The sequence below is a fragment of the Rutidosis leptorrhynchoides genome, chromosome 7, assembly GCF_046630445.1.
Source record: "Rutidosis leptorrhynchoides isolate AG116_Rl617_1_P2 chromosome 7, CSIRO_AGI_Rlap_v1, whole genome shotgun sequence".
In the NCBI taxonomy this organism is placed as follows: Eukaryota; Viridiplantae; Streptophyta; class Magnoliopsida; order Asterales; family Asteraceae; genus Rutidosis; species Rutidosis leptorrhynchoides.
Genome location: NC_092339.1, coordinates 381,546,564 through 381,559,861, shown reverse-complemented (window position 1 = coordinate 381,559,861; position 13,298 = coordinate 381,546,564).

Genomic DNA, 13,298 nt, shown 5'->3' with positions numbered 1-13,298 from the left:
TACTGATACCAGTTCACTCAGAAGTGTGTCATTATTACGTTTAGTAATCAAAGCGTGTAGCATTAGACCATGGTTTAGTTCACATGAAGTCTTCATTTCGTAAAAACCTAAAAAAAAATAAAAATTCAGAATGGGGGGAGAAGACTAGTTCTTTAGGGTCTGCTAGGGAAAGACCATTCGAGTTCCATTTTCGAGAACTACACGAAAACAGAAAATCTAACTCTAACAGAAATACATATTATCCTTTAAAGACTTGATTCTCCCCACACTTAGTTAGCTGTGGTATTGAAATTGTGATTAACTTCGTTGTCGACTTCCATCGGACTATCTATGTAGTGTTTAACTCTGTGACCATTAACCTTAAATTCAATCCCATTTGAATTTATTAATTCTATCGTTCCGTATGGGAAAACTCTTTTGACAATGAATGGTCCAGACCATCTTGATTTCAATTTTCCAGGAAATAGCTTGAATCGTGAATTGAAAAGAAGAACTCTGTCTCCTTCTTTAAATTCTTTTGAACTTCTGATTCTTTTATCATGCCATTTCTTCATTCTTTCCTTATAGATTAACGAATTTTCGTATGCTTCTTGTCTTAATTCTTCTAATTCGTTTAGTTGACTTAACCGTAGACGTCCAGCTTCATGTAAATCAAGATTACATGTCTTCAAAGCCCAAAATGCTTTGTGTTCAATTTCTACTGGAAGATGACATGCTTTTCCGTAAACGAGTCTGAAAGTTGTGGTTCCAATTGGAGTTTTGTAGGCTGTTCTAAAAGCCCAGAGTGCATCCTCCAATTTTATGGACCATTCCTTCGGATTTGATCCTACGGTTTTTTCTAGAATACGTTTTAAAGCTCGGTTGGTATTTTCAACTTGTCCACTCGTTTGTAGATGATATGCGGTGGAGATTTTATGAGTTACTCCATATCTTTTAAGAACTTTCTCAAGTTGATTATTACAAAAATGAGTTCCCCGATCACTTATTAAAGCTTTCGGTGTTCCAAACCTTGCAAAAAGACGTTTTAAAAAGTTGACTACAACTCGTGCATCGTTAGTTGGGAGAGCTTGTGCTTCCGCCCATTTAGATACATAATCAATGGCTACGAGAATATATAGATTATTATGAGATTTTGGGAATTGACCCATAAAGTCAATACCCCAAACGTCAAATACTTCACATACTTGAATGACATTTTGTGGCATTTCATCACGTTGACTTATTTTTCCGGCCCTTTGACAAGCATCACAGGATTTGCAAAGAAGGTGTGCGTCTTTGTAAATTGTAGGCCAATAGAATCCAGCATCATAAACTTTTCTTGCTGTGAGTTGAGGCCCATAATGCCCTCCTGTTGGTCCTGTGTGACAATGGTTTAAGATTTTACTAGCTTCATCTCCGAATACACATCGGCGTATTATTCCATCGGGACAACTTTTAAACAAATGTGGATCTTCCCAGAAATAGTGTTTTATATCACTAAAGAATTTCTTTCGTTTTTGGTACGATAATCCTTTTTCAAGGAATCCACATACTAAATAGTTTGCATAGTTTGCAAACCATGGAATTTCATTATAATCTATCTTCAATAGATATTCATCAGGAAAGTTGTCTTGTATGGCCGATTTATTTAGAACTTCTAATTTAGGATTTTCAAGACGAGAAAGATGATCAGCGGCGAGATTTTCTGCTCCTCTTTTATCTCGGATTTCAATATCGAACTCTTGTAAGAGTAAGATCCAACGGATTAATCTTGGTTTGGCATCTTGTTTTGAAAATAGGTATCTAAGAGCAGAATGGTTGGTATAGACCACCGTTTTAGCTAGAACGAGATATGAACGAAATTTGTCAAAAGCAAAGACAATAGCAAGGAGTTCTTTTTCAGTAGTTGTGTAATTTGTGTGTGCTCCTTGTAACGTCTTACTAGCATAATATATAGGTTGAAATCGTTTTTCAATCCTTTGTCCTAAAACGGCTCCCATTGCAAAATCACTTGCATCGCACATAAGTTCAAACGGTAGATTCCAATTTGGTGTTATCATGATCGGCGCATTAGTGAGTTTCTCTTTAAGAATATTAAAAGATTTGATACATTCATCTGAAAAGATGAATGGAGCATCCTTTTCTAGGAGTTTATTCATAGGAGTGGCAATTTTATAAAAATCGTTTATGAAACGTCGGTAAAAACCGGCATGCCCTAGAAAACTCCTAACACCTCTAACATTGGTGGGATGTGGAAGTTTAGCAATTACATCTACTTTAGCTCTATCCACTTCAATTCCTTCCTTTGAAATTTTATGTCCAAGAACGATGCCTTCTTTAACCATGAAATGGCATTTCTCCCAATTAAGTACTAGATTTGATTGTTCACATCTAATAAGCATTCGTTCAAGATTAACTAAACATGATTCAAATGTATCACCGAAGACTGAAAAGTTATCCATGAAAACTTCCATGCATTCTTCTATCATGTCATGAAAAATCGCCATCATGCACCTTTGAAAGGTTGCAGGGGCGTTGCAAAGTCCAAATGGCATGCGTTTGTAAGCAAAAGTACCATAAGGGCACGTGAACGTGGTTTTCTCTTGGTCTTCGGGTGCTATTGGAATTTGAAAATATCCGAAAAAACCATCAAGAAAACAATAGTAACTATTTCCGGCTAATCTTTCTAACATTTGATCAATGAAAGGTAAGGGAAAGTGATCTTTTCTGGTGGCGTCGTTTTATTTTCTATAATCAATACATACACGCCATCCTGTTACAGTCCTAGTAGGAATAAGCTCATTCTTCTCATTTGTGATGACAGTCATGCCACCTTTCTTAGGTACGCATTGAACTGGGCTTACCCATGGACTATCAGAAATTGGATAAATTAAACCTGCATCTAGCAGTTTAATAATTTCTTTCTTAACAACATCTTGCATATTAGGATTTAGTCTTCGTTGGCGTTGCACATACATTTTATGACCTTCTTCCATAAGGATTTTATGTGTGCAATACGAAGGACTTATTCCTTTAATATCATGAATCTTTCATGCAATGGCTGGTTTATGAGCTTTTAATACAGAAATGAGTTGAGATTTTTCATTTTCAGTAAGAGAAGACGATATTATTACAGGTAATTCAGATTCACCATGTAAATAAGCGTAGTCCAAATGGTTTGGAAGTGGCTTTAACTCTAGTGTCGGTGGTTCTTCTATCGATGATTTATATCGATATCTGTCTTCTTCTTTTAGCATTTGAATTTCTTCTGTTGTTGGTTCATATCCATTAGCCATAAGTGTAGCTAACATTTCAGTTTCATCAATTGGTTCATTACCTTTTCCTAAAGAATATTCTCCTGTTCCTTGTAATTCTGGAAATTCTTCTAACAATTCTGCATGTGAATCTATAGTTTGAATATAATAACATGTATCATCTGCAGATTGCGGTTGTTGCATTGCTTTATCAACTGAAAAGGTAACACTCTCATCCTCTATACTTAGGGTCAGTTTCTTACCAAACACGTCTATCATTGCTTTAGCCGTATTTAAGAATGGTCTTCCTAATATGAGAGGAACTTGAGAATCTTCTTCCATATCTAGAACAACAAAATCTACTGGAAATACTAAAGTATCAACTTTAACTAGCATGTTCTCCATTATCCCTCTAGGATATTTTATTGATCGATCAGCTAGTTGTATGCTTATTCTTGTTGGTTTCAATTCTCCAAGGTCTAGTTTAGCGTATAGTGAATACGGCATTAAATTTATACTAGCACCTAAGTCTGCCAATGCTTCTATTGAACTAAGACTACCCAGAAAACATGGAATTGTTAAACTTCCTGGATCTGATAGTTTTTCTGGTATCTTATTCAACAGCACTGCTGAACAATTAGCATTCATAGTAACGGTCGAGAGTTCTTCCATTTTCTTTCTATTCGAGATTAGATCTTTCAGAAATTTAGCATATCTAGGCATTCCTGAAATCATATCAATGAAAGGAAGATTTACATTTATCTGTTTAAACATATCTAAGAATTTGGATTGCTCGGCTTCAAGTCTCTCTTTTTTCATTTTACTCGGGTAAGGAAGTGGTGGTTGGTATGGTTTAACATAAGGTTTAGCCTTAACTGTGTTATCTACATTAACCTTTTCAACTACCGGTTCTTTTTCCTTATCTTGCTCAGGTTGTGGTTCTTGTGGAGTAGGAATAGCTTCATCAGAAATTACAGGTATTTCAGGTGGTTTAAGTGTTATACCACTTCTTGTGGTAATGGCTTTAGCTGTTTCATTCCGGGGGTTAGTATTTGTATCACTAGGTAAACTTCCCGATTTTCTTTCACCTATTAACCTTGCTAGGTTACTTACTTCTTGTTCCAAATTTTGAATAGAAGCTTGTTGATTTCTAAATGCTTGAGCATTTTGTTCATTGGTTTGTTTCTGAGATGTGAAAAACTGCGTTTGAGTTTCAACTAGCTTCATCATCATATCTTCTAAATTTGGCTTTTTATCATCGGTTTGTGGTGGTTTGTTTTGAAAATTAGGTCTTTGCTGATTGTAAGTATTATTGGATACTTGTTGATTACTTGGACCTTGTTGTTGTTGTATGGAATATTTCGATTATAATTTTGGTTTTGATTGTAAATTGGTCTTGGCGGTTGATAATTATTCTGATAATTATTTTCAGGCCTTTGGTTTATGTATGAAATATTCTCTCTTTGTTCCATTGTTAGCTCAATACTAAGACAATCTTTTGTCAAATGTGGTCCTCCACACTGCTCACAACTAATTCGTATTGAGTGTATATCCTTAGTCATCTTTTCCATTCGTCTCTCGACAGCATCTATCTTTGCGGAAATGGAATCTAAGTCATGGTTAGAATCGGCTCTAGCTGCTTTAGATGATCTAACGATATCTTTTTCTTGGTGCCACTCATGTGAGTGGAAAGCAGTGTTATCAATAATTTTATAAGCATCAGTTTCGGTTTTCTTCATAATAGAACCACCAGCTGCTATATCTATGTCTTTCCTTGTAGTGATGTCGCATCCTTGGTAGAATATTTGTACTATTTGACAAGTGTCTAAACCATGTTGCAGACATCCTCTTAATAACTTTCCAAATCTTGTCCACGCCTCATATAGAGTTTCATTTGGTTTCTGTGTGAACGTAACAATTTCTCCTTGAAGTCTTACGGCTTTAGATGCCGAAAAGAATTGTTTAAGAAATTTTTCAATTAAAACGTCCCATGTATCGATCGCCCCTTCAGGTAACGATTCCAACCAATCTTTGACTTCTCCCTTTAAAGTCCAGGGAAATAACATGAGATATATCTGTTCATCCTCCACTTCTCGGATTTTAAATAGTGTGCAGATCCTATTAAAGGTACGAAGATGTTCATTTGGATCTTCCTTCTGTGCACCACAAAATTGGCACTGATTAGTTACCATGTGTAGAATTTGTCCTTTGATTTCATAATCTGGCGCATTAATGTCAGGATGAGTAATTGCGTGACCTTGGCCAGTGCGTTTAGCTCTCATTCGGTCTTCCATACTTAAAGGTTCAAGATTCTCCATAATTGAATTTGTTGAATCTGAATCACTAGAGGATTCTGATTTAATGGTTCGTTCCTCAACAATCTCTGTTTGAATGATTGGTGGTTCCGGAGAAAAAATTAATGGTTCAGGATCTACGAATCGTCCCTGAATATTCTCCGGATTCTCAATTGTGAGGTCGGGTTCAAAAAATGGATTATCGGAAATTTGAATTAGAGTACTTGGTCGACTAGATGACGATTCTAAAGAAAAATCAACGGAGACAATATTTGTTAGATGTCTTGATCAAGTTACAGGTGGTGAACGTACAAAAGGTGATGAACGTCTTGCTCGGTGCATTCACTGAATATCTTATTAGTTTTTAAAAGGAAAGAAAAATTATATAAGTTATCCAATTAATAGACTTTTCTGATTTTGCCCATATTTCGAATAGCCAAAAGATGCAGCAGAGGGGCAGGATTCGTTTGGTCTCAATATAATTGAGTACTGTTTGGCTCCAATAACCCGGTCCACGTACAAATCCAACTATTACTACGAACAAGAAAATTTTGATGTCTATTAATTTAACCACTTAAAATAAATTTTTGTAATTTTAAGAAATTTAGATAAGAAGTAGAATAAAAATCTATGTCCTAAAACTAGAATGACGAGAAATAAGAAAGAAAAAGAGCGCGTCGGAAAAGGTCGAAAAAGAAAAGGGTTGAAAAAATAAAAGGCGTCGAAAAATAAGAAAGAAAAAGAGTGACTTATAAAACTTTAAAACACTCGGCTAACCCAACCTTATTACTATCACTAACTTAAAATTAAAATTGCAAATTGAGATTACTAATTGGAGTGATAATTGATACATAGGTAAAAGGCGTCAAAAATAAAAAATAAGAAAGTAGCGCGAAGAACGGCGTCGCAAAATTCTAAAGCACCTAAATCTTAGTCTAAAGAAAAAGCACTTAAAGGATTTTAAGGCAAAGCCTAAAAATCTAGAAATAAAAATAACTATGGCAAAAACTAAGTTTAAAACTAAGTACGAGTGATAAAATACAAATATTACGCTAAAATAATTAAAAAGGGACAAAATATAAAAATATACTAAAAGTTGTAAAAAGTACAATTTTTATAAAAATAGTATTTTTATATTATTTATTTTATAAAAGTATTAAGTTTATATAAATTAAATAACCTAATTAAAACTAAATAATACAAAATAATAAAATTAAAACTTAAATATTATAATAATACAACCCTAATTAGGGTTTGATTAATAATAATAATAATTACTCCGTATTTAATGCTGTACGAGAATCAAATGTGGCGTGTCAGAAGGGCTCATGCGATCGCATGAGTCCTAAGTTACCTAGCCATGTGATCGCTTGGGCTAGGGTTTCGGGCCAGACACTGGGCTGCTACAGTACTGGACTCGAGTTTTAATATTTTTTTTTCTGTTTTGCTGTATTATATATTTATAATATATTTATATAAATTAAATAAAAATTATATTTTTACAAACTAAAAATAGAAATAAAGAAATTTTATAAAACTTAAATATTTAACAAACTATTAAAAATATTTATATTTTCGTTTTTCTTTTTATATTTTCGAATATTTAAAACGTATTTTTACAAAAGCGTATTTTTTATAAAAGTAAACTAAAAATAAAAATCTTTTTTTTTTATTTAGCGTTGCGCTTCCGGCTTTTAAGCTAGATTTCGAATCCCCGGCAGCGGCGCCAAAAATACTTGATGCTATGCGAGGTGTATATGAAATAGCTTATATTTTACTAGGAAAAACTATTAAATACGATATAATTTTACACAAGATATTTATTTATTTATAGAATGAATATACTTAAACCTTGCTACAACACTTATAGGCAGTGTACCTAATCGTACAGTAGTGTAGTTTTTAGTAAGTCCGGTTCTTTCCACAGGGAATCTTTTAAACAAAGCTTAACACTATATTAGTTTTGAATTATAAAAATACAAATATATATATAAGTAATATTATTATTATAAAGGGGGGGTTTTTACCGTTTAATGACCGGTTTGTCGATTTTAAAAACTTTAGTCGCAGGTAAAACCTAATGTAAAATATTAAAAATAAATATAACTTAATTTAAAGCGTAAAGTAAATAACGATAATGAAATTGCGATAAATAAAAGTGCGATAAAATAAAATTGCGATAATTAAAAAGTACGATAATTAAAAGTGCAATTAAATACAATAACAATAAATAAAAGTGCGATAATTAGAAGTGCAATTATATATAAAATAAAGGAAATTAAATATGAAATAAAATAATTATGCTTATTTAAACTTCCGTAATCATGATGTTTGACGTGTTGATTTTAGTTTTATGCCCATGGGTTAATTGTCCTTTGTCTTGGATTATTTAATATGTCCGTCTGGTTTTTGTCCATAACAGTCCATCAGTCATAAATATAAAGTGCGAGTGTCCTCGTCAAATTATCCTTATGCCCGAAGTCAAATATTCCAATTAATTGGGGACTTAAATTGTAACAAGATTTTAATACTTTGTTTAATAATTACACTAGGATATCGACTGTGTGTAACCCAAGGTTTTAATACTTTGTTATCAATTATGCCAAGTGTCCTTGTACATAATTTCACCCCTGTTTTAATAATTCCATAGACTATTAATCCATTCCCGTGTCCGGTTAAATGAACGATTATTCGTACATATAAATACCCCGCCCATCGTGTCCGATCGAGTGTATATGGTTATTTATAGGGACGTCTAATTGTAAATCTTTATATTAAAATTAACAAACTATCATTTAGTTAAACAAATATAAAGCCCATTAATAGCCCATAGTCTAATTTCCACAAGTGTCGTTCTTTTGTCCAAACCCCAATTATGGTATAAAGCCCAATTACCCAATTTTAGTAATTAGCCCAACATCATGATTACTTCGGTATTAAATAAGCATAATAATAACTTAGCTACGAGACATTAAATTAAAAAGGTTGAACATAACTTACAATGATTTCAAATAGCGTAGCGTTACACGGACAGAATTTCGACTTACACCCTTACAACATTCGCTAACATACCCTTATTATTAGGATTTAAAATTAAAATTAAAATTAAAATATAAGTATATATACGTTTACATATAGATAGAGAGATTGATGGATTGATATTCATGAACCAAACACTCATTTTTATAGGGCATGTGGGCTGGAAAAGGTGCTCATGCGATCGCATGAGCTTTGCCCTTCAGGCTCATGCAATCGCATGGCCAGCTGGGGAGGCTCAAAAGTCTACAAAAACGTGGGCTGCTTATTTATTTATTATATAATATAATATATATAATTAAATTTAATTATATATATATATTATATTATATTCTTGTACTCCGTTGACTTGTAATTTTTATTCCGTTGCGTTGAGAGTTGACTTTGGTCCCGGTTCCGGATTTTCGAACGACTTGCATATAATTTAATATCTTGTACTTTGCGTTTTGAATCTTGTACTCTTGTAATTTTGAGACGTTTCTTATCAATAATTGGAACCTCTTTGATTGTACTTTGTACTTTTGAGCTTTTTGGTCTTTTGCGTCTTCAATTCGTCGAATCTGTCTTTTGTCTTCACCTTTTATTATTTAAACAAATAGCACTTGTAAATAGGACAACTGCAACTAAAAGCTTGTCTTTCTTGAGGAATAATGCTATGAAATATATGTTCGTTTTTAGCATTATCAAAGACCAACGCTCGGATACCAACTGAAATGTCCCATTCATATTGATTATAAACGTTCCATATTAATTGATTTCGTTGCGAGGTTTTGACCTCTATATGAGACGTTTTTCAATGACTGCATTCATTTTTAAAACAACCATAACCTTTATTTTATCAATAAAGGTTTCAAAAGCATTACGTAGATTATCAAATAATGATAATCTAAAATATACTGTTTACACACGACCATTACATAATGGTTTACAATAGAAATATATTACATCGACATATGTTTCTTGAATGCAGTTTTTACACAATATCATACAAACATGGACTCCAAATCTTGTCCTTATTTTAGTATGCAACAGCGGAAGCTCTTAGTATTCACCTGAGAATAAACATGCTTTAAACGTCAACAAAAATGTTGGTGAGTTATAGGTTTAACCTATATATATCAAATCGTAACAATAGACCACAAGATTTCATATTTCAATACACATCCCATACATAGAGATAAAAATCATTCATATGGTGAACACCTGGTAACCAATATTAACAAGATGCATATATAAGAATATCCCCATCATTCCGGGACACCCTTCGGATATGATATAAATTTCAAAGTACTAAAGCATCCGGTACTTTGGATGGGGTTTGTTAGGCCCAATAGATCTATCTTTAGGATTCGCGTCAATTAGGGTGTCTGTTCCCTAATTCTTAGATTACCAGACTTAATAAAAAGGGGCATATTCAATTTCGATAATTCAACCATAGAATGTAGTTTCACGTACTTGTGTCTATTTTGTAAATCATTTATAAAACCTGCATGTATTCTCATCCCAAAAATATTAGATTTTAAAAGTGGGACTATAACTCACTTTCACAGATTTTTACTTCGTCGGGAAGTAAGACTTGGCCAATGGTCGATTCACGAACCTATAACAAATATGTACATATATATCAAAGTATGTTCAAAATATATTTACAACACTTTTAATACATTTTGATGTTTTAAGTTTATTAAGTCAGCTGTCCTCGTTAGTAACCTACAACTAGTTGTTCACAGTTAGATGTACAGAAATAAATCGATATATATTATCTTGAATCAATCCACGACCCAGTGTATACACGTCTCAGGCTAGATCATAACTCAAAGTATATATATTTTTGGAATCAACCTCAACCCTGTATAGCTAACTCCAACATTACTGCATATAGAGTGTCTATGGTTGTTCCAAATAATATATATACATGGGTCGATATGATATGTCAAAACATTTGCATACGTGTCTATGGTATCCCAAGATTACATAATATATTAGAATACATGTATAATACAATATAAGTTAGCTAGGATATGATTTGTATAGAATTGTTAATATTTCCCGTAGCTACAAAAATCAAAAAATATCCAATCTTGTTTTACCCATAACTTCTTCATTTTAAATCCGTTTTGAGTGAATCAAAATGCTATGGTTTCATATTGAACTCTATTTTATGAACCTAAATAGAAAAAGTATAGGTTTATAGTCGGAAATATAAGTTACAAGTCATTTTTGTAAGAGGTAGTCATTTCAGTCAAAAGAACGACGTCTTGATGACCATTTTGAAAAACATACTTCCACTTTGAGTTTAACCATGATTTTTGGATATAGTTTCATGTTCATAAGAAAAATCATTTTCCCAGAAGAACAACTTTTAAATCAAAGTTTATCATAGTTTTTAATTAACTAACCCAAAACAGCCCGCGGTGTTACTACGACGGCGAAAATCCGGTTTTACGGTGTTTTTCGTGTTTTCAGGTTTTAAATCATTAAGTTAGCATATCATATAGATATAGAACATGTGTTTAGTTGATTTTAAAAGTCAAGTTAGAAGGATTAACTTTTGTTTGCTAACAAGTTTAGAATTAACTAAACTATGTTCTAGTGATTATAAGTTTAAACCTTCGAATTAGATAGCTTTATATGTATGAATCGAATGATGTTATGAACATCATTAATACCTCAAGTTTTCTGGATAAAGCTACTGGAAATGAGAAAAATGGATCTAGCTTCAAAGGATCCTTGGATGGCTTGAAAGTTCTTGAAGCAGAATCATGACACGAAAACAGTTCGAGTAAGATTTTCACTCGAAATAAGATTGTTATAGTCATAGAAATTGAATCAAAGTTTGAATATGAGTATTACCTTGTATTAGAAAGATATCTTACTGTAAATAAGAAAGATTTCTTGAGGTTGGATGATCACTCTACAAGAGTGGAAGTAAGCTAGCAAACTTGGAAGTATTCTTGATTTTATGAAACTAGAACTTGTAGAATTTATGAAGAACACTTAGAACTTGAAGATAGAACTTGAGAGAGATCAATTAGATGAAGAAAATTGAAGAATGAAAGTGTTTGTAGGTGTTTTTGGTCGTTGGTGTATGGATTAGATATAAAGGATATGTAATTTTGTTTTCATGTAAATAAGTCATCCAAAAGCAGTTTTAGGACGCGTTATGGTCATTACGAGTTTATGGTTATGCCGTTTGGATTAACTAACACACCAGCTATGTTCATGGACATTATGAACCGAGTGTGTGGGCCATATCTTGACAAGTTTGTCATTTTTTTCATCGATGACATACTTATTTACTCAAAGAATGATCAAGAGCAAGAAGAACATTTGAGAAAAGTGCTAGAAGTATTGAGGAAAGAAAAACTGTACGCTAAGTTTTCAAAGTGTGCATTTTGGTTGGAAGAAGTTCAATTCCTCGGTCATATAGTGAACAAAGAAGGTATCCAGGTGGACCCAGCAAAGATTGAAACCGTTGAAAAGTGGTAAACCCCAAAAACTCCAAAGCATATACGTCAATTTTTAGGATTGGCTGGTTACTACAGAAGATTCATCCAAGATTTCTCCAAAATAGCAAAACCCTTGACTGCATTAACGCATAAAGGGAAGAAATTTGAATGGAAGGATGAACAAGAGAAGGCGTTTCAATTATTGAAGAAAAAGCTAACTATGGCACCTATATTGTCATTACCTGAAGGGAATGATGATTTTGTGATTTATTGTGACGCATCAAAGCAAGGTCTCGGTTATGTATTAATGCAACGGACGAAGGTGATTGCTTATGCGTCTAGACAATTGAAGATTCACGAGCAAAATTATACGACGCATGATTTGGAATTAGGCGTGGTTGTTTTTGCATTAAAGACTTGGAGGCACTACTTATATGGGGTCAAAAGTATTATATATACCGACCACAAAAGTCTTCAACACATATTTAATCAGAAACAACTGAATATGAGGCAGCGTAGGTGGATTGAATTGTTGAATGATTACGACTTTGAGATTCGTTACCACCCGGGGAAGGCAAATGTGGTAGCTGACGCCTTGAGCAGGAAGGACAGAGAACCCATTCGAGTAAAATCTATGAATATAATGATTCACAATAACCTTACTACTCAAATAAAGGAGGCGCAACAAGGAGTTTTAAAAGAAGGAAATTTAAAGGATGAAATACCCAAAGGATCGGAGAAGTATCTTAATATTCGGGAAGACGGAACCCGGTATAGGGCTGAAAGGATTTGGGTACCAAAAATTTGGAGATATGAGAGAAATGGTACTTAGAGAAGCTCATAAAACCAGATACTCAATACAACCTAGAACGGGGAAGATGTACAAGGATCTCAAGAAACATTTTTAGTGGCCGGGTATGAAAGCCGATGTTGCTAAATACGTAGGAGAATGTTTGACGTGTTCTAAGGTCAAAGCTGAGCATCAGAAACCATCAGGTCTACTTCAACAACCCGAAATCCCGGAATAGAAATGGGAAAATATTACCATGGATTTCATCACTAAATTGCCAAGGACTACAAGTGGTTTTGATACTATTTGGGTAATAGTTGATCGTCTCACCAAATCAGCACACTTCCTGCCAATAAGAGAAGATGACAAGATGGAGAAGTTAGCACGACTGTATTTGAAGGAAGTCGTCTCCAGACATGGAATACCAATCTCTATTATCTCTGATAGGGATGGCAGATTTATTTCAAGATTCTGGCAGACATTACAGCAAGCATTA